The sequence below is a fragment of the Salmo salar genome, chromosome ssa17 (genome assembly GCF_905237065.1).
Source record: "Salmo salar chromosome ssa17, Ssal_v3.1, whole genome shotgun sequence".
Lineage (NCBI taxonomy): Eukaryota > Metazoa > Chordata > Actinopteri > Salmoniformes > Salmonidae > Salmo > Salmo salar.
The window spans coordinates 28,351,677-28,372,804 of NC_059458.1; the positions used below are offsets into that span (position 1 = coordinate 28,351,677).

At 47.7% G+C, this 21,128-nt stretch overlaps 1 protein-coding gene across 10 annotated transcripts in view; it reads right to left on the bottom strand.

The window, feature by feature from the left end:
• Positions 1–21,128, bottom strand: part of LOC106594619 (microtubule-associated protein 2) — a 93,214-nt gene that overhangs the window by 53,538 nt on the left and 18,548 nt on the right. For 4 of the 10 annotated variants that reach the window (XM_045699341.1, XM_045699340.1, XM_045699336.1 and 1 more), the window contains exon 1: positions 8,720–9,046. The exons of 1 other annotated variant lie outside the window; for it this stretch is intronic. The gene's annotated coding sequence lies outside the window, so the exon portion shown is untranslated. Of the gene's footprint in view, positions 1–8,714; positions 9,047–21,128 lie in introns of those variants that run through there. 5 more of the 10 variants (XM_045699343.1, XM_045699342.1, XM_045699344.1 and 2 more) reach the window with 4 other exon arrangements.

A 21,128-nucleotide genomic window follows, 5' to 3' on the forward strand; every position in this document is an offset into this window, starting at 1 on the left:
GAGGGGAAGGGGAGAAGGGGACGAGGGGAAGGGTAGAAGGGGACGAGGGGAAGGGGAGAAGGGGATGAGGGGAAGGGTAGAAGGGGATGAGGGGAAGGGTAGAAGGGGATGAGGGGAAGGGTAGAAGGGGAGAAGGGGATGAGGGGAAGGGGAGAAGGGTAGAAGGGGATGAGGGGAAGGGGAGAAGGGGATGAGGGGAAGGGGAGAAGGGGAGAAGGGGAGAAGGGGATGAGGGGAAGGGGAGAAGGGGATGAGGGGAAGGGTAGAAGGGGATGAGGGGAAGGGGAGAAGGGGATGAGGGGAAGGGGAGAAGGGGATGAGGGGATGAGGGGAAGGGGAGAAGGGGAGAAGGGGAAGGGGAGAAGGGGACGAGGGGAGAAGGGGACGAGGGGGGAAGGGGACGAGGGGAAGGGGACGAGGGGACGAGGGGAAGGGGAGAAGGGGAGAAGGGGACGAGGGGAAGGGTAGAAGGGGGCGAGGGGAAGGGGAGAAGGGGACGAGGGGAGAAGGGGACGAGGGGAAGGGGACGAGGGGACGAGGGGAAGGGGAGAAGGGGAGAAGGGGACGAGGGGAAGGGTAGAAGGGGGCGAGGGGAAGGGTAGAAGGGGACGAGGGGAAGGGTAGAAGGGGGCGAGGGGAAGGGGAGAAGGGGACAAGGGGAAGGGGAGAAGGGTGACACAACCAACCCAACCAGGCCTGGGGATGTAACCATGTTTTTCTGCCAGAAATCCCCAGCAACATGTCAAAGTGAGTTTCTAGGTTTCTAAAGATTGTCCATATTCACACAGGAGGAGGAGGGGTCCGTATTCACACAGGAGGAGGAGGGGTCCGTATTCACACAGGGGGAGGAGGGGTCCGTATTTACACAGGAGGAGGAGGGGTCCGTATTCACACAGGGGGAGGAGGGGTCCGTATTCACACAGGAGGAGGAGGGGTCCGTATTTACACAGGGGGAGGAGGGGTCCGTATTCACACAGGAGGAGGAGGGGTCCGTATTCACACAGGGGGAGGAGGGGTCCGTATTCACACAGGAGGAGGAGGGGTCAGTATTCACACAGGAGGAGGAGGGGACCGTATTCACACAGGAGGAGGAGGGGTCCGTATTCACACAGGAGGAGGAGGGGTCCGTATTCACACAGTAGGAGGGGGGGTCCGTATTCACACAGGGGATCAGGAGAGAGGAGGAGGAGGGGTCCGTATTCACACAGGAGGAGGAGGGGTCCATATTCACACAGGAGGAGGAGGGGTCCGTATTCACACAGGAGGAGGAGGGGTCCGTATTCACACAGTAGGAGGGGGGGTCCGTATTCACACAGGGGATCAGGAGAGAGGAGGAGGAGGGGTCCGTATTCACACAGGAGGAGGAGGGGTCCATATTCACACAGGAGGAGGAGGGGTCCGTATTCACAGAGGAGGAGGAGGGGTCCGTATTCACAGAGGGGATCAGGAGAGAGGAGGAGGGGTCCGTATTCACACAGGGGGATCAGGAGAGAGGAGGAGGAGGGGTCCGTATTCACACAGGGGATCAGGAGAGAGGAGGTGGAGGGGTCCGTATTCACACAGGGGATCAGGAGAGAGGAGGTGGAGGGGTCCGTATTCACACAGGGGATCAGGAGAGAGGAGGAGGAGGGGTCCGTATTCACACGGGATCAGGAGAGAGGAGGAGGGAGGAGAGAGTTTGGGAAGGAGTTTGCAAAGAGAGGAGAGAGAGAGGGGGGGAGAGAGGGGGGAGAGAGGGGGGTAAAGAGAGATGGGGAAGGAGAGAGGGATGTGGAAGGAGAGAGATTTGGGGACATCTGCTCAGAGCAGCCATGACAATCAGAGATCACAGGAGCAGACAGACAAAGTCCCCTTCACCGAATGCACCACAGCCAGCCTGGTTCAGGGATGGCGTGAAAGGTTCCAGGCTCACAGCAACAGCAGCCATTGTTTTGGCACAGAGAGAGTCAGTCAGGTACAACAGTAGTTGTCAGTGAGCCTTGTCTTGGTCTGTTGCTAAGTGTTAGATCTCTAAGATTAGAAAACACAAGCAGACAGATGGTTGTAGGGACATGCTCCCTCGCTGGACATATTCTGCTCTGGTATCAACTAGTCTAGTCTAGCCCCACCATCATCATCAATATCATCATCCTCTCCATCTGTTGTCATTGTGTAGTGATTTGAACTCACCGATATGCTTGATCATTTATATGAATGAGAAAACACAGAAATAAACCTATTAGTTTAGGTGTTTACATTTAGTCATTTATCAGACGCACATATCCAGATCCACTTACAGTAGTGAGTACATACATTTTCATACTGGTCCCCCATGGGAATAGAACCCACAACCCTGGTGTTGCATGTACCATGCTCTATCAACTGAGGTTTTACAGCAATAAACATATTAGTTTAGGATTTACAGGAATTGCAGAAGAATGATTCGTGGCAATATTAATCTACAGGAGACCTACACCAGTAGATCTCTACCGTAGCTACATTCACCTACAGGAGACCTACACCAGTAGATCCCTACAGTAACTACACATCTACAGGAGACCTACACCAGTAGATCCCTACAGGAGACCTACACCAGTAGATCTCTACCGTAGCTACATTCACCTACAGGAGACCTACACCAGTAGATCCCTACAGTAGCTACATTCACCTACAGGAGACCTACACCAGCAGATCCCTACAGGAGACCAACACCAGTAGATCCCTACAGGAGACCTACACCAGTAGATCCCTACAGTAACTACACATCTACAGGAGACCTACACCAGTAGATCCCTACAGTAACTACACATCTACAGGAGACCTACACCAGTAGATCCCTACAGTAGCTACATTCATATACAGGAGATGTACACCAGTAGATCCCTACAGGAGACCTACACCAGTAGATCCCTACAGTAGCTACATTAATCTACAGGAGACCTACACCAGTAGATCCCTACAGTAGATACATTCACCTACAGGATACCTACACCAGCAGATCCCTACAGGAGACCTACACCAGTAGATCCCTACAGGAGACCTGCACCAGTAGATCCCTACAGCAGCTAAATTGATCTACAGGAGACCTACACCAGTAGATCCCTACAGTAGCTATATTAATCTACAGGAGACCTACATCAATAGATCCCTACAGGAGACCTACAACAGTAGATCCCTACAGTAGCTATATTAATCTACAGGAGACCTACACCAGTAGATCCCTACAGGAGACCTACACCAGTAGATCCCTACAGTAGCTTTATTAATCTACAGGAGACCTACACCAGTAGATCCCTACAGGAGACCTACACCAGTAGATCCCTACAGTAGCTACATTAATCTACAGGAGACCTACACCAGTAGATCCCTACAGTAGCTATATTAATCTACAGGAGACCTACACCAGTAGATCCCTACAGGAGACCTACACCAGTAGATCCCTACAGTAGCTATATTAATCTACAGGAGACCTACACCAGTAGATCCCTACAGGAGACCTACCACAGTAGATCCCTACAGTAGCTATATTAATCTACAGGAGACCTACACCAGTAGATCCCTACAGGAGACCTACACCAGTAGATCCCTACAGTAGCTACATTAATCTACAGGAGACCTACACCAGTAGATCCCTACAGGAGACCTACACCAGTAGATCCCTACAGTAGCTATATTAATCTACAGGAGACCTACACCAGTAGATCCCTACAGGAGACCTACACCAGTAGATCCCTACAGTAGCTACATTAATCTACAGGAGACCTACACCAGTAGATCCCTACAGTAGCTACATAAATCTACAGGAGACCTACACCAGTAGATCCCTACAGTAGCTATATTAATCTACAGGAGACCTACACCAGTAGATCCCTACAGGAGACCTACACCAGTAGATCCCTACAGTAGCTATATTAATCTACAGGAGACCTACACCAGTAGATCCCTACAGGAGACCTACACCAGTAGATCCCTACAGTAGCTACATTAATCTACAGGAGACCTACACCAGTAGATCCCTACAGGAGACCTACACCAGTAGATCCCTACAGTAGCTACATTAATCTACAGGAGACCTACACCAGTAGATCCCTACAGGAGACCTACACCAGTAGATCCCTACAGTAGCTATATTAATCTACAGGAGACCTACACCAGTAGATCCCTACAGGAGACCTACACCAGTAGATCCCTACAGTAGCTACATTAATCTACAGGAGACCTACACCAGTAGATCCCTACAGGAGACCTACACCAGTAGATCCCTACAGTAGCTATATTAATCTACAGGAGACCTACACCAGTAGATCCCTACAGGAGACCTACACCAGTAGATCCCTACAGTAGCTACATTAATCTACAGGAGACCTACACCAGTAGATCCCTACAGGAGACCTACACCAGTAGATCCCTACAGTAGCTACATTAATCTACAGGAGACCTACACCAGTAGATCCCTACAGGAGACCTACACCAGTAGATCCCTACAGTAGCTATATTAATCTACAGGAGACCTACACCAGTAGATCCCTACAGGAGACCTACACCAGTAGATCCCTACAGTAGCTACATTAATCTACAGGAGACCTACACCAGTAGATCCCTACAGGAGACCTACACCAGTAGATCCCTACAGTAGCTACATTAATCTACAGGAGACCTACACCAGTAGATCCCTACAGGAGACCTACACCAGTAGATCCCTACAGTAGCTATATTAATCTACAGGAGACCTACACCAGTAGATCCCTACAGGAGACCTACACCAGTAGATCCCTACAGTAGCTATATTAATCTACAGGAGACCTACACCAGTAGATCCCTACATTAACTACACATCTACAGGAGACCTACACCAGTAGATCCCTACAGGAGACCTACACCAGTAGACCCCTACATTAGCTATATTCATACATACTACATTGCTGAAGGACAACCTAGCATAACAAGCAACCTACCAGTGCCACAAAACCTTAGGCTTATAGCTGAACCAGTTGTTTTATCAATCCATGTACTTCTTTGTAATTGTGTTCCAGAAGCAGTGATGTTTCAGTGACTTTTCCCCTATAGTCTCACAGCAGACAGCAGGGAGCTGTGTACTGTGTAATCAGTGTGGTCCTTCACAATGAGACCGTCTAGGAGGAGGCTGAACCTCTACATTAGAGATCAGATCTACTGTTTCTAATGCGTCTACTGGGGCTGCCCCCCCCACACACACACATCCAGCCTAGCCGGTACATACACTGTACTAGCAGGTACATACACTGTACTAGCAGGTACATACACTGTACTAGCCGGTACATACACTGTACTAGCAGGTACATACACTGTACTAGCAGGTACATACACTGTACTAGCCGGTACATACACTGTACTAGCCGGTACATACACTGTACTAGCCGGTACATACACTGTACTAGCAGGTACAAACACTGTACTAGCAGGTACATACACTGTACTAGCAGGTACATACACTGTACAGGGTCTGGAGGCAGCTCTACTTCAGAGAGTGGCCAGGTGTGAGATGTACAGACAGTCCAATAACAGCCTCAATATCTCCTACTTCAACAGCAACATTTACAGTGAGACATATGGTCTGCAACAAAACATCCAGTACAGAAATAATGTATAGCACCTTGTATTCCACATGATGTCATCCCGTACTCATCGACCGTATAACCCGCTGTATCATCAGATCACACACTATGTTGGTGGAAGTCATGGCACAGAACACATATTGATTATATTTCAATGGACCGTTGGCCTCACAAAATATATTTCCATGAATGGACATTAAAGTAAGGTATCCATACAGGACATTTCTGCGACATGCTTCATGTTGTCTGTTGGATACGTCCATGTTTTGAAACACAGAAGCACTGTTACATGAACATAACAGTCGTCCTCTATCCCAGCTCTTACAGCACGATCCCTCCCTGGCATGGCAACAGTTAGTAATGAACCACCACCACAGAGCCCGTCCTGCTGCCAAGCTGTGACCTTCCTCCAAGGGCATGGGGTTGGCACCATGCCCCCCGCCTGGGTGAGAACACCCTGCTGGCATAGGGAGGGGGACACAGAGGGGCACTGCCCTGTTAGCAGAGCCTGGGTGAGATAGAGAGGGAGGGAGGGAGGGAAAGGGACACAGGGATTTGTTTGTGTCCCAAAATGGGTGCGGGGGAACACAGATGTCCCCCTCTGCATCCCCCCGACCCTCTACTGCGTTCGCGTGTCAGCGTCTGTTTGTTCCCAGGAAAGAGAGGTTGCCTCAGAGCATACCAGAGAGAGAGAGAGAGAGAGAGAGAGCGAGAGAGAGAGAGAGAGAGAGCGAGAGAGAGAGAGAGAGAGAGAGAGAGAGAGAGAGAGCGAGAGAGAGAGAGAGAGAGAGCGCGAGAGAGAGAGAGCGAGAGAGAGAGAGAGAGAGAGAGCGAGAGAGAGAGAGAGCGAGAGAGAGAGAGAGAGAGAGAGAGAGAGAGAGCGAGAGAGAGAGAGAGAGAGAGAGAGAGAGAGAGAGAGAGAGAGAGAGAGAGAGAGAGAGAGAGATGAGAGGGGACTGTGGATGTGACAGATGTCCTACCCTGGTGGCTCTGCATGTGCCGCTGGTGAGGGTATGTGGTGAGTGTAGGGAAGGAGGGAGTGTGTCTGTGTGGGTGTGTGTATCGGAGCGAAAGGACACACTCACAGACACACTCACAGACACACTCACAGACACACACACACAGACTAGTTCTGAGCGATTAGTGCTTTTTGAGGTCGGTTCAATTTCGGTTTCGATAATTCTTTTCCACATTAAATGCACTATGCATTATGTGGGTTGAATGCTGTAACAACACAGTACATAAACAATGAATAAAGTCCCATGATGGTAGTGACTGACCATTACTGCGCATCACTTATTAACCATCATTTACTCACTTTACTTAAATTCAATATTTCACTTGTTGTGTATATTACAGTAGTTTTATTTGATGACTTTATTATTTCATTTCAAATCATCTTCTCTCTACAGAACTGCTGCCTATGCTGTCTGACAAAATCACTATTTTAGACGTTCTTCAAAGTAAATAAGAGATACTTTTATGACTGCTGAATACCAACTATCAATCCCTCAGATCATGTATTTTCAGGAGGAGATACCTCGTGAAGAAACTGCTCTCTCCTTCTCCATTGCACATTCTTCTGTCTCTTTTACGTAGCAGGCGTAAAACACAGGCCGTGTTCGAGAGGATCAAAACCGTAATGCATCATGGGTAAATGATGACTGACTGATTGATCTACAAATAATAATGAATAGTTATTTATGATGCAAGAAGATTTGTAGATCAGTCGGTTGGTGGTTGCCTGCACTGTCGGCTGCAATGTCGAACAAGCCTGCAGACCGAACAAATAGGCTGTAATGGATTATGTAGTTAATTACCATGTTTTCGGCATTAAACTATGTAGAATCTTGGCTTTTTGGAAACTACAACTCCCTACTACATCACACAGTTTGAGCTTGATCAGATTTATCTGTAGAGTAACTGCGCAATGTGGGCATTAAGCTCAAATCCCCCAAAATAAAAAATAATAGTTTTGTTTATTCACACACACACACACACACACACACACACACACACACACACACACACACACACACACACACACACACACACACACACACACACACACACACACACACACACACACGGGCCCATGCAGCATTACTTCTTCCTCCTGTTCGTCAAAAACACCAGTACTGTTTGCTGCTGTATGTGACAGTGGGAAACGTCACAAGCTTTCATAGACAGCCAAAGATGGGGGACAATATGAGAAATGTGTTGTGTGGTCTGTGTAAATCCCTCAGAGCCACCGACAAGCATGAAGCATCATCCCACTCTAAGACGGCTGAACATACCTACACATCTCTTTCACTCTCAATTCAGTGTTTTGTCTAAAGACTCAACAATTGAAGGAAAATGTCATCAACTTGTGTGAGCCTCCTATCTCCTCAAACACACACAGCGCGAGGAGAGTCGCCGGGCTGTCCTAGCGCTTGAATAATCAATGCCGTCTAGACACTGAGCGTCACTACATCTCTCTGAGAGGAAAAACAGGATACCTAACACACAGCTGCAGAGGCCATCCTCACACTCACTACTTTCACTGCATATCAGTTATGTCAGAAACTATCACTGCTGGCTGTACTATATAGATCCTGTTCTTGGAAGCTAACAAACGGGAGATACTGTATGTCTGGTCCAGAAAACATTCTGCTTATTAGGGATTCTGATTGTTAACCTGTTAACTGACATATTCAGCAATAGGAGAGAATGAGGGGAGAAAGAAGACAGAGAGAGAAAAAGAGAAAGAGAGAAAGAGAAAGAGAAAGAGAAAGAGAAGAGAGAGAGAGAGAGAGAGAGAGAGAGAGAGAGAGAGAGAGAGAGAGAGAGATGCTAGCAGCATAGCAATGAGCCGGTAGTTTTTCGGCAGCCTGCTAGCCTGTATCCACAGACAATAAAGTGACACCCTGCATTTGTGTCTCGTCACTCCAGTCGGCGTCTAGTCTAGGGCAGAATACACAGACACAGACTCTTTGACTTGTTGGAGCTTAAGATTGTCACTGTACCCTGCATTTACATCTGCAACCTTGTGCATGTGACTAATAAACTCTCTAAATCTCTAAATCTACACAGACACAGACACACACACAGACACAGACATAGACACACACACAGACACACACACAGACACATACACACCTTACCTGGCGAGATTGGGCAGCTACCTTTCTGCGATTTTGTCTGCAATGATTTGAGTAAGGGAGGAGGCTTGGAGTCCTGTAGAGAGAGAGAAAGAGAGAGCGAAGGAAAGAGAGAATGTGAGAAAGAGAGAAATAAAAAAAGAGAGTAAGTCAGAAAGTCATAGGTAGGTGAGAGACACGACTCTGAGAGAGGCTGATTCTATCCACCGGTAGGAGAGAACACACACACACACTCCCTCACACATGCACCAGCACACAGCCTCTGAAGTGTGGGCTCGCACTCCGCCTCACACACACACACCCTGAGCCGCTAACAAGCCGAAGTATGATGCTGCATCAGAGAGAAGGAAAGGAGAAAAGAGGGGGTTGGGTTGGGAGGAGTCTCTCCATGGCTGAAATTGTTTGTGTGTGTGTGTGTGTGTGTGTGTGTGTGTGTGTGTGTGTGTGTGTGTGTGTGTGTGTGTGTGTGTGTGTGTGTGTGTGTGTGTGTGTGTGTGTGTGTATTGAGTAGGGGTGCAGGGCTTACCCAATGCCTCATGCTGAATAATTTTTCTGTCCCTGTGCTAATTTGTAGGCAGGGCTGACAGCGGCAGAGAGACAAAGAACTATACTGCAGAACCACACAGACAAAAAGAGACAGGGAGGACTGTGGAATCACACAGACAGAGAGAGACAGAGAGGACTGTGGAATCACACAAACAGAGAGAGAATGAGAAGACTGTAGAATCACACAGACCGAGAGAGAAAGAGAGGACTGTAGAATCACACAGACAGAGAGAGACAGAGAGGACTGTGGAATCACACAGACAGAGATAGGAAGAGAGGACTGTGGAATCCCACAGACCGAGAGAGAAAGAGAGGACTGTGGAATAACACAGACAGAGAGAGACAGAGAGGACTGTAGAATCACACAGACAGAGAGAGAGAGAAAGAGGGGACTGTGGAACCACACAGACAGAGAGAGAAGGAGAGGACTGTGGAACCACACAGACAGAAAGAGAGGACTGTGGAATCACACAAACAGAGAGAAAGAGAGGACTGTAGAATCACACAGAGAGAGAAAGAGAGGACTGTAGAATCACAGACAGAGAGAGAAAGAGAGGACTGTGGAACCACACAGGCAGAGAGAGAAAGAGAGGACTGTGGAACCACACAGACAGAGAGAGAAAGAGAGGACTGTGGAACCACACAGACAGAGAGAGAAAGAGAGGACTGTGGAATCTGCAGAAGCACACTGCTAATACTACTAATACAGCCTGCTGAAATCCTCCTCCCATTCCCATTACACTAACCTCATACCACACAATGAGATGCAGTGAAACCTCTGCAGTAGAGATACTGTATGTGACATTGTGACCTAGTGTTACAGTTGAACAACAACTAGTTGCTATGATATCCATTTCTTAAGGAGTTAGTCCCTAGAAACCATATCATCTATTCATTTATTAAGGAGTTTCTCCATAGAAACCATATCACTGTCACATCCTGACCAGTAAGGGGTTATTTGTTCTTATAGTTTGGTCAGGACGTGGCAGGGGGGTTTTGTTTTATGTGGTTCAGGGTGTGTTTGTGTATGTGTTCATGTAGAGGGGGTATTTGGTTTATATGGTTCGGGGTGGCTGTGTATGTAGAGGGGTATTTGATTTATTAGTCCAGGGTTTTGGTTATTGTTCTATGTTAGTTTAGTTCTAGTGTTCAGTCTAGTCATTTGTATTTCTATGTTTAGTTAATTGGTGTTGGGGCCTTCAGTTGGGGTAGCTGTCTATCGTTGCCTCTGATTGAAGGTCCTATAAATAGGTATGTGTTTGTCATGGGATTTTGTGGGAGATTGTTGCTGTGTATAGCTTTGTGCCTTACCGGCCTGTTCTTTGTCGTCATGGTTTTTTTTGTATACGTTTTGGTTTTCCTTCTTTGTCCTTTAATAAAAGAAGATGAGCATACGTTTTCCCGCTGCGTCTTGGTCTAAACCCTATGACACCCGTGACAATCACCTATTCATTTCTTAAGGAGTCCATAGAAACCAACCATATCACCTACTCATTTCTTAAGGAGTCCATAGATACCAACCATATCACCTACTCATTTCTTAAGGAGTTTGTCCATAGAAACCAACCATATCACCTACTCATTTCTTAAGGAGTCCATAGAAACCAACCATATCACCTACTCATTTCTTAAGGAGTCCATAGATACCAACCATATCACCTACTCATTTCTTAAAAAGTTTGAAGTGGAAACCACAGCACCTATCAATTTCTTAAGGAGTTTGTCCATAGAAACAGTAGCACCAATCCATTTGTTAAGGAGTGTGTCCATAGAAACAGTAGCACCGATCCATTTGTTAAGGAGTTTGAAGTAGAGCGTGCTCCCACATCTCCTATTCATACCACAATGGTGTGATGTCCAAGCGAGTGGCATGGACCAAGATAAGGGAGAGGGAAGGAGGACTATGGAAAAAGGAGAGAGAGAGAGGAGGGACGGTAGCGTTTGCTCCCTCTCCCTTCCTCCTATTTCCCTCCCATCCTGACATAGTAAGTGGTTGTTCAAGACCAGGACAGACCAGGATAGTGGACCAGGACAGACCAGGATAGCCAGGACAGACCAGGACAGACCATTGTGGACTAGGACAGCCAGGACAGACCAGGACAGCCAGGATGGACCGGGACAGTGGACCAGGATAGTGGACCAGGACAGCCAGGACAGACCAGGACAGACCATAGTGGACCAGGACAGACTAGGACAGCCAGGACAGACCAGGTCCATGGACCGGGACAGTGGACCAGGACAGACCAGGACAGTGGACCAGGACCAACCTCAGCCTCAGTCTCTAATAAACATGTCACTGTCTCAGAACTTCAGGTCATCATCCTCTACATGCCCAAAAACAATAGTGATGGGGTGAAAACACGCGACTTTAACAATGGTCTAGATGTCAATTCTACAGCAAACATCCTAATACAAATGCTGCCTAAGCCTCATATGGCAGTAGTCCTAGCCCAGCAGAAAATGATCCCCACCACTCCCTATGGACTAACTCAGTGAGTTAAAGGGGTAAAGGGGTGAAAGGGTTAATGAAACCCCAGTGAGGTGCAGACAAAGTCCTGTCAACACTGCCTGAGCAGACCCATGCCAGCCTTGATTAGAACCTGCTGCAGCAGCTAAGTGCTAACGCTAAGCCATGTGCCTAGTGAGTTAGCGTAGCTGCTAGCAGCTAATCTTCCTCAGCAGCCACTGGGGAAGCAGCTGCCGCACAGCGCCAATCTGCTCCCACATTGTCAACAGACAGGCAGATACCGGCTGCAGCCACCACACTGCATATTAGGTCTTCACACTTTATTTACCCACCAGCACTGTGACATCTGCTCCCTTTTAGCCCTAGACAAACACATCATTAAATGTTAGCCTAGTGTGTTAGCGGCTAGTTAGCAACTAGGCTAGTGGTTTTAGCCTGAAGGTGTTGTAGCACATGCTAAATGGTTCATAGGGGTCTCAGAGGAAGCATCTCTGAAAGAGACATACAGGAATTTCTATGGTGTTCAGGAGTGCATTATGGGCTCAAATCCCATTGCTGAGCCCAGGCTAATCTCAAATTAAAAGGTAATCCCATTGGCAGGATTGGAGGGTGCAGGGGGTGATTGAGACAGTCAAATTGAAGTAACACTGTGATCTGGATTAGAGGAGCAGATCATATAATCTCAGTTCAACTAGATCGTGTTCTGAATCATCCAGATATGTATTATAGATTAAACTCTACTTTTGTGAATGAAAGACAACCCAAAAAACATTGGTGAGCATGTGACTATTCCTTCGACCAAATCTACTGATGACTCATACATACAGCACCTACCCCTCCTTCCATTCTACACTGTTGACATTGTTTTGAACATGGTTAGGAGTGGTAGGGAAGATGTTTGATGTAAAGAGTGCTGTCTAAGCCATTCAGTTTATAGTTCCTCTCCAACACTTATATCCTGTTTACACCTTTGTCAAACAATCCCTCTTCACCTGTAGGGAAGAGCCTACCCATCCTCCATCTCTCCATAACCACTGACACCAGCTGTTCCTCTGGCACCTTTCTGGCTGCACATAGGTCTGTCTGTCTGGGTAATCCTACCGTATGAAGCCTTCCTGGACCACATTGCATCACAGAGGCCACACCGACCAACATGGCACCAGCAGTGGAACTGAACCTCAGCTGAGCAGCAAGGCTACTTTATGGATTCCCTTTAGAATCTAATCTAGCTGTGCAGGGCTGGAGGGCTGGAGGGTAGGAAAACAAACTGGTGTCTGAATGAGTGTGGTTTAGAGTGCCATTATTGCCACGTAAGAAATGTGAATACTGCTAATGTGCCACTCAGAGCGTAATCTCAGGCACTAGACAATTCCTCCCCAAACTCTAGCCTGGGAAACTGAGCAAGGGATACCTCATAACATGATGCTACAGTCAATCTCCACTACCAGTGTAACGGACATTGACGGTAAATCAGAGGACTGATCAACTAAAAGACACGGGTCTGGATATTGACAGACCCTGACATCTCCCTGTATGCCAACTCATTAGTCATGGTCAAGGCCATGCTCATTGGTCAGGTGTCTTAAAGGGATAGTTCACCCAAATATTAGCATTTTCCACACATCATGTCCAAATCATCCAAAAGTATTTAAAATTGACTGTAAAGCTCGACAAAGTCACTTGTGCAAACAGTGCCAGAGAAACTAAACCCAATCATTTTTTATTTACATTTTATTTAACCTTTATTTAACTAGGCAAGTCAGTTAAGAACAAATTATTTTTTTACAATGACGGTCTAGACGGCCTAAGCATGGATTGCTGTCATACCTTGTCCACAGATTACAGGGTAAGGAAACCAATAGGTTTGGGTAAACTAGCCCTTCAAAGAGTCATACAGACTCAGCCGCAATAAGGCTGACTGATGCCTGCTAGCTAATGACTGAGGATTGACTCATTAGGATCACCTAGTAAAAGGGGATTCCTTGATTTGCTTCCTACTCATACAGCCCACAGTCGATGCTTTGGTCAGACTGTCCATCACCAGCGTCTCTCCTACAATCCTCCATTTGGTTCGATCCATTGGGGATGGATACAGGCTACCTACTAATGCCATTTGGATGAATAAAAATGAAATCAAAATTTGCAGAAATGTGTAAAAATTAATGATAAGTAAAAATGAACATTCTATATTTAATTAGATATTAAGATCTCGTTCGGTCAAAAAGTATTCCAAAACAACTAGAGTAAGTTGTCCAGAAGGGTTTGAATCTCAGGGATATAATATGAAGACAGTCAGAGGGTAGACCCTGTGGTGAGATGGGCTTGTGATCTGTATTAAGCCCACAGCACCAGCCCTGTACCCTGTACCCCAGCCTTGAACCCTAGCCCTGTACCCCAGCCTTGAACCCTAGCCCTGTACCCCAGCCCTGTACCCCAACCTTGTACCCCAGCCCTGTACCCCAGCCTTGTACCCCAGCCTTGTACCCCAGCACTGTACCCCAGCCTTGAACCCTAGCCCTGTACCCCAGCCCTGTACCCCAGCCTTGTACCCCAGCCTTGAACCCTAGCCCTGTACCCCAGCCCTGTACCCCAGCCTTGAACCCTAGCCCTGTACCCCAGCCCTGTACCCCAGCCTTGTACCCCAGCCTTGAACCCTAGCCCTGTACCCCAGCCCTGTACCCCAGCCTTGAACCCTAGCCCTGTACTCCAGCCCTGTACCCCAGCCTTGAACCCTAGCCCTGTACCCCAGCCCTGTACCCCAGCCTTGAACCCTAGCCCTGTACCGCAGCCTGAACCCTAGCCCTGTACCACCGCCTTGAACACTAGCCCTGTACCCTAGACCCAGCCTTGAACCCTAGCCCTGTACCCCAGCCCTGTACCCCAACCTTGAACCCTAGCCCTGTACCCTAGACCCAGCCTTGAACCCTAGCCCTGTACCCCAGTCCTGCACCCTAGCCCTGTACCCCAGTCCTGTACCCTAGCCCTGTACCCCAGCCCTGTACCCCAACCTTGAACCCTAGCCCTGTATCCTAGCCCCAGCCTTGAACCATAGCCCTGTACCCTAGCCCTGTATCCTAGCCCTAGGTAGGTAGGTAGAGAGTGATAGGTAGGTAGAGAGTGATAGGTAGGTAGAGAGTGATAGGTAGGTAGAGAGGGATAGGTAGGTAGAGAGGGATAGGTAGGTAGAGAGGGATAGGTAGGTAGAGAGGGATAGGTAGGTAGGTAGGGTGGGTGGGTGGGTGGTGGTAGGGTGGGTGGTAGGTGGGTGGGTGGGTGGGTGGGTGGGTAGGGTGGGTAGGGTGGGTGGGTGGAGGCAGGTGGCAGGGTGGGTAGGCAGGTAGGTAGGGTGGGTGGGTAGGGTGGGTGGGTGGGTGGGTAGGGTGGGTAGGAGAGGGATAGGTAGGTAGAGAGGGGTAGGTAGGTAGAGAGGGATATGTAGGTAGAGAGTGATATGTAGGTAGAGAGTGATAGGTAGGTAGAGAGTGATAGGTAGGTAGAGAGGGATAGGTAGGTAGAGAGTGATATGTAGGTAGAGACTGATAGGTAGGTAGAGAGTGATAGGTAGGTAGGTAGAGAGTGATAGGTAGGTAGGTAGGGAGTGATAGGTAGGTAGGGAGTGATAGGTAGGTAGGGGAGTGATAGGTAGGTAGAGAGTGATAGGTAGGTAGGTAGAGAGTGATAGGTAGGTAGGTAGGGAGTGATAGGTAGGTAGGGAGTGATAGGTAGGTAGAGAGTGATATGTAGGTAGAGAGTGATATGTAGGTAGAGAGTGATAGGTAGTTAGAGAGTGATATGTAGGTAGAGAACAATATATTATATTTTGGCTCTACTTGAGTGAGAATGGATTCCAGAGCTCTTGACCATTGGAAGTCCCTAGGAGGTACAGTATCTGCTCTGCTGCATTCCTAACAGTCAACATGAACAACTCATAAAAAACACTGTCTGTTTTCCCATAAGAACCCTGAGAATATACATTCTCGGTCCTGTCCCTAGCCAAGAACACACAGCAAATACACTCATTGGCCAAGCACGTGGGGTGAAGCTGTTAACACAAATCTACAGCCGCAATGACAAGACTGACTGTTGCCAATTTCAATCCTTCAATGTCCCAAATGGTACCCTATTCCCTATATAGTGCACTACTTCAGACCAGAGTCTATGAGGTGCACAATTTTAGACCAGAGTCCATGGGGTACACAATTTTAGACCAGAGTCCATGGGGTACACAATTTTAGACCAGAGTCCATGGGGTACACAATTTTAGACCAGAGTCCATGGGGTACACAATTTTAGACCAGAGTCTATGAGGTACACTACATAAGGCTTAGGATGCCATTAGGGATGCATCACTTATTCAACTGTAGGACTGACAGAAGCCCATAGACTGCCACTGAATGGAATAATGGGAAAGTCCTGACTCTCTCTTTCTAACACACACACACACACTAGGGAGTGAGCTGCTGGATGAGGAGTCCATAGACCGTGTCTGTTTCCCTCTCCTCCGCCTTTTCTATCATTCCCATGTTATTCTCTCATTCTCCTTCTGATACAGGCAGCACACAGGAAACTCCTCATTCTCCTTCTGATATAGGCAGCACTCAGGAAACTCCTCATTCTCCTTCTGATATAGGCAGCACTCAGGAAACTCCTCATTCTCCTTCTGATACAGGCAGCACTTAGGAAACTCCTCATTCTCCTTCTGATACAGGCAGCACTCAGGAAACTACTCATTCTCCTTCTGATACAGGCAGCACTCAGGAAACTCCTCATTCCCCCTCTGATATAGACAGCACTTAGGAAACTCCTCATTCTCCTTCTGATACAGGCAGCACACAGGAAACTCCTCATTCTCCTTCTGATATAGACAGCACTTAGGAAACTCCTCATTCTCCTTCTGATACAGGCAGCACTCAGGAAACTCCTCATTCTCCTTCTGATACAGATAGCACCCAGGAAACTCCTCATTCTGCTTCTGATACAGGCAGCACACAGGAAACTCCTCATTCTCCTTCTGATACAGGCAGCACACAGGAAACTCCTCATTCTGCTTCTGATACAGATAGCACACAGGAAACTCCTCATTCTCCTTCTGATACAGATAGCACACAGGAAACTCCTCATTCTGCTTCTGATACAGGCAGCACACAGGAAACTCCTCATTCTGCTTCTGATACAGGCAGCACTCAGGAAACTCCTCATTCTCCTTCTGATACAGGCAGCACCCAGGAAACTCCTCATTCTGCTTCTGATACAGACAGCACACAGGAAACTCCTCATTCTCCTTCTGATACAGACAGCACTCAGGAAACTCCTCATTCTGCTTCTGATACAGGCAGCACACAGGAAACTCCTCATTCTCCTTCTGATACAGGCAGCACACAGGAAACTCCTCATTCTCCTTCTGATACAGGCAGCACTCAGGAAACTCCTCATTCTCCTTCTGATACAGGCAGCACACAGGAAACTCCTCATTCTGCTTCTGATATAGACAGCAGACAGGAAACCCCCCTTTATGGATAATATGCCTCTGAGAGGCCCATTTAGAACAGAGGCAGAGGGATTTGGAAGGGGAGCGGAAGTGTAGAGAGGGGTCATGTTTATGACAAGGAGGAGGGAGAGGGGTGATGCAGAAAGGGGGGAGAGAGGGGGAAGAGAGGGGGAAGAGAGCGTTCAACTGGTTTTATGGAGTTTCATAAACTTGTATAATATGGGTTAGGGCGTGTGCCTGCCAGTGCGTATGTGTGTGTGTATATGCGCACATGTCTGTGGCTTTGACATGGTGCATGTGGTGTGTGTGTGCGTGCCCGTGTGTACTCCCACGTGTGCACGTTTTACGGGAACCACCGGGTGTAGCCCATGGGCTTTGAAGTGTCTCTGAAACACAGGCTACTGTAGACCATCAAGAGGACTCCAGATGACTCACTGCCTCAGAGGCCATGCAGGCCAATGGAAAAGCAGCAACATCACTTTCTCACAGAGAAACACTGCCTGACCTGAGACTACCCCAGAATAGGTTAGTTTAGCTGACACTGCCCCAGAACTGGTTAGTTTAGCTGACACTGCCCCAGAACTGGTTAGTTTAGCTCATACTACCCCAGAACAGATGCACTACCAATGACTCACTCAGTCCCTCCCTGTACAGGGAGACTAAAATTAGTAGTGGCGTTAGACTATGTGTGATACACACACAGATAGTCAGCGTATGCAGCAGTCCCTGATCTTTCAGAACAGATAACTACAGCCAACTGCTCATTAAATGTGATCTCAGAAAAACAAAACAAATAGAAAAATGACGAGACATTGCTACAATTCAAAGCTACAAATGTCCCTTCAGATCTGTGCCTTCCTATCTGCTCATTCGGTAAGAAAAGAAAGAAAACAGACTGGAAAGACCCTGGTTGTAAACCCATGTCAGAAGCTCTGGAAAGACCCTGGTTGTAAACCCATGTAAGAAGCTCTGGAAAGACCCTGGTTGTAAACCCATGTAAGAAGCTCTGGAAAGACCCTGGTTGTAAACCCATGTAAGAAGCTCTGAAAAGACCCTGGTTGTAAACCCATGTCAGAAGCTCTGGAAAGACCCTGGTTGTAAACCCATGTCAGAAGCTCTGAAAAGACCCTGGTTGTAAACCCATGTAAGAAGCTCTGGAAAGACCCTGGTTGTAAACCCATGTCAGAAGCTCTGGAAAGACCCTGGTTGTAAACCCATGTAAGAAGCTTTGGAAAGACCCTGGTTGTAAACCCATGTCAGAAGCTCTGGAAAGACCCTGGTTGTAAACCCATGTAAGAAGCTCTGGAAAGACCCTGGTTGTAAACCCATGTAAGAAGCTTTGGAACAACCCTGGTTGTAAACACACGTAAGAAGCTCTGGAAAGACCCTGGTTGTAAACCCACGTAAGAAGCTCTGGAAAGACCCTGGTTGTAAACCCATGTCAGAAGCTCTGGAAAGACCCTGGTTGTAAACCCATGTCAGAAGCTCTGGAAAGACCCTGGTTGTAAACCCATGTCAGAAGCTCTGGAAAGACCCTGGTTGTAAACCCATGTAAGAAGCTCTGGAAAGACCCTGGTTGTAAACCCATGTCAGAAGCTCTGGAAAGACCCTGGTTGTAAACCCATGTAAGAAGCTTTGGAAAGACCCTGGTTGTAAACCCATGTCAGAAGCTCTGGAAAGACCCTGGTTGTAAACCCATGTAAGAAGCTCTGAAAAGACCCTGGTTGTAAACCCATGTAAGAAGCTCTGGAAAGACCCTGGTTGTAAACCCATGTAAGAAGCTCTGGAAAGACCCTGGTTGTAAACACATGTAAGAAGCTCTGAAAAGACCCTGGTTGTAAACCCATGTCAGAAGCTCTGGAAAGACCCTGGTTGTAAACCCATGTAAGAAGCTCTGGAAAGACCCTGGTTGTAACCCCATGTCAGAAGCCTAACATGCAGCAGAGATGGATGGGGTATGTCTTTAGCGTGGGGGGTTAATAGGTGTAATTTGTAGGAGGCATGTTGTCATGTTGTCTCCGCTAAGTCTTTCCTGTGGGGCTCCTAGACCCTCCATCGAACCCTCCCACGGCCCCATCTGGTCCACATTAGTACCCAAGCTTGAGGTTCCAGGACCTGAATACCTGTGGACACACAATGGGCCAACTGGAGGAATGACCACAACACTGTTTTTCAACACCTCCTGGTCCATGGGTCGGCATGTCAGATCTGTCAGATCAATATCTCACACTGATTAGTCTTTTGTCAAATAATAATATAATAATATATGCCATATACTTCCAAAGCGAATTACAGTCATGCATGTATACATTTTTCATATGGGTGGCCCCAGACGGAATTCAATCCACGACCTTTGGCCTAAAAAGCACCATGCTCTACCAACTGAGCTACACGGGACCAATTTGTCAGTGTCTCATAGGGAAGAAAGTGTTCATCTTCTAATCAGCCATTGGTTCATTACTAAAGGGAGTGTGAGGTTTAGCAGATAATGATTCACAGATCTAGAGCAGTGAGGACACACATGTCATTGTAACTGAGAGAAGAGGACGTCTCAGGAAGTCATCAGCCCAGCAGACAGGGGTTAGAGACAGCTGTAAAGTCTCTGGAAGTCCTCAGCCCAGCAGACAGGGGTTAGAGACAGTTGTAAAGTCTCTGGAAGTCATCAGCCCAGCAGACAGGGGTTAGAGACAGCTGTAAAGTCTCTGGAAGTCCTCAGCCCAGCAGACAGCTGCAAAGGACTTTTACTGCCCTGGAGAGGATGCCACACACACGCTCGCGCACACATACATAGTCGCATGCACACACACACTTATCAAATCAAACTTGATTTGTCACATGCATCGAATACAACAAGTGTCAACAACAACCTTAACAACAAACTTAACGTGACATGCTTATTTACAAGCCCTTAACCAAGAGTGCAGTTCAAGAAAATATTTACTAAAGTAAAAAATATAAAAAGTAACACAATAACATAACAATAATATACAGGGGGTACCGATACCGAGTCAGTGTGTGGGGGTACAGGTTAGAGGTAATTTGAACATGTAGGTAGGGGTGAAGTGACTATGCATAGATAATAAACAGAGAGTAGCAGCAGTGTACAAAACAAATGGAGAGGTGGGGTCAACATAATAGTCCGGTGGCCTTTTGATTAGTTGTTCAGCCAGTCTAATGGCTTGGGGGTAGAAGCTGTTAAGGAGCCTTTTGGTCCTAGACTTTGCGCTCCGGTAGTAGAGAAAACTGTCTATGATTTGGGTGACTGGGGTCTCTGACAATTGTATGGGCTTTCCTCTGACACCACCTAGTATATTGGTCCTGGATTGCAGGAAGCTTGGCCCCAGTGATGTACTGGGCCGTACGCACTACCTTCTGTAGCGCCTTACGTTCAGATGCCGAGCAGTTGCCACACCAAGCGGTGATGCAACTTGTCAGGATGCTCACGATGGTGCAGCTGTAGAACTTTTTGAGGATCTGGGGACCCATGCCAAATCTTTTCAGTCTCCTGAGGGGGAAAGGTTTTGTCGTTCCCTCTTCACAACTGTCTTTGTGTGATTGGACCATGATAGATCGTTGGTGATGTGGACACCAAGGAACTTGAAACTCTCAACCCGCTCCACTACAGCCCTGTTGGTGTTAATGGGGGCCTGTTCGGACCGTCTTTTCCTGTAGTCCACGATCAGCTCCTTTGTTTTGCTCACATTTGAGGGAGAGGTTGTTGTCCTAGCACCACACTGCCAGTTCTCTGACCTCCTCCCTATAGGCTGTCTCATCGTTGTCGGTGATCAGGCCTTCCACTGTTGTGTCGTCAGCGAACTTAATGATGGTGTTGGAGTCATGTTTGGCCACGCAGTCATGGGTGAACAGGGAGTACAGGAGGTGACTAAGTACACACCCCTGAGGGGCCCCAG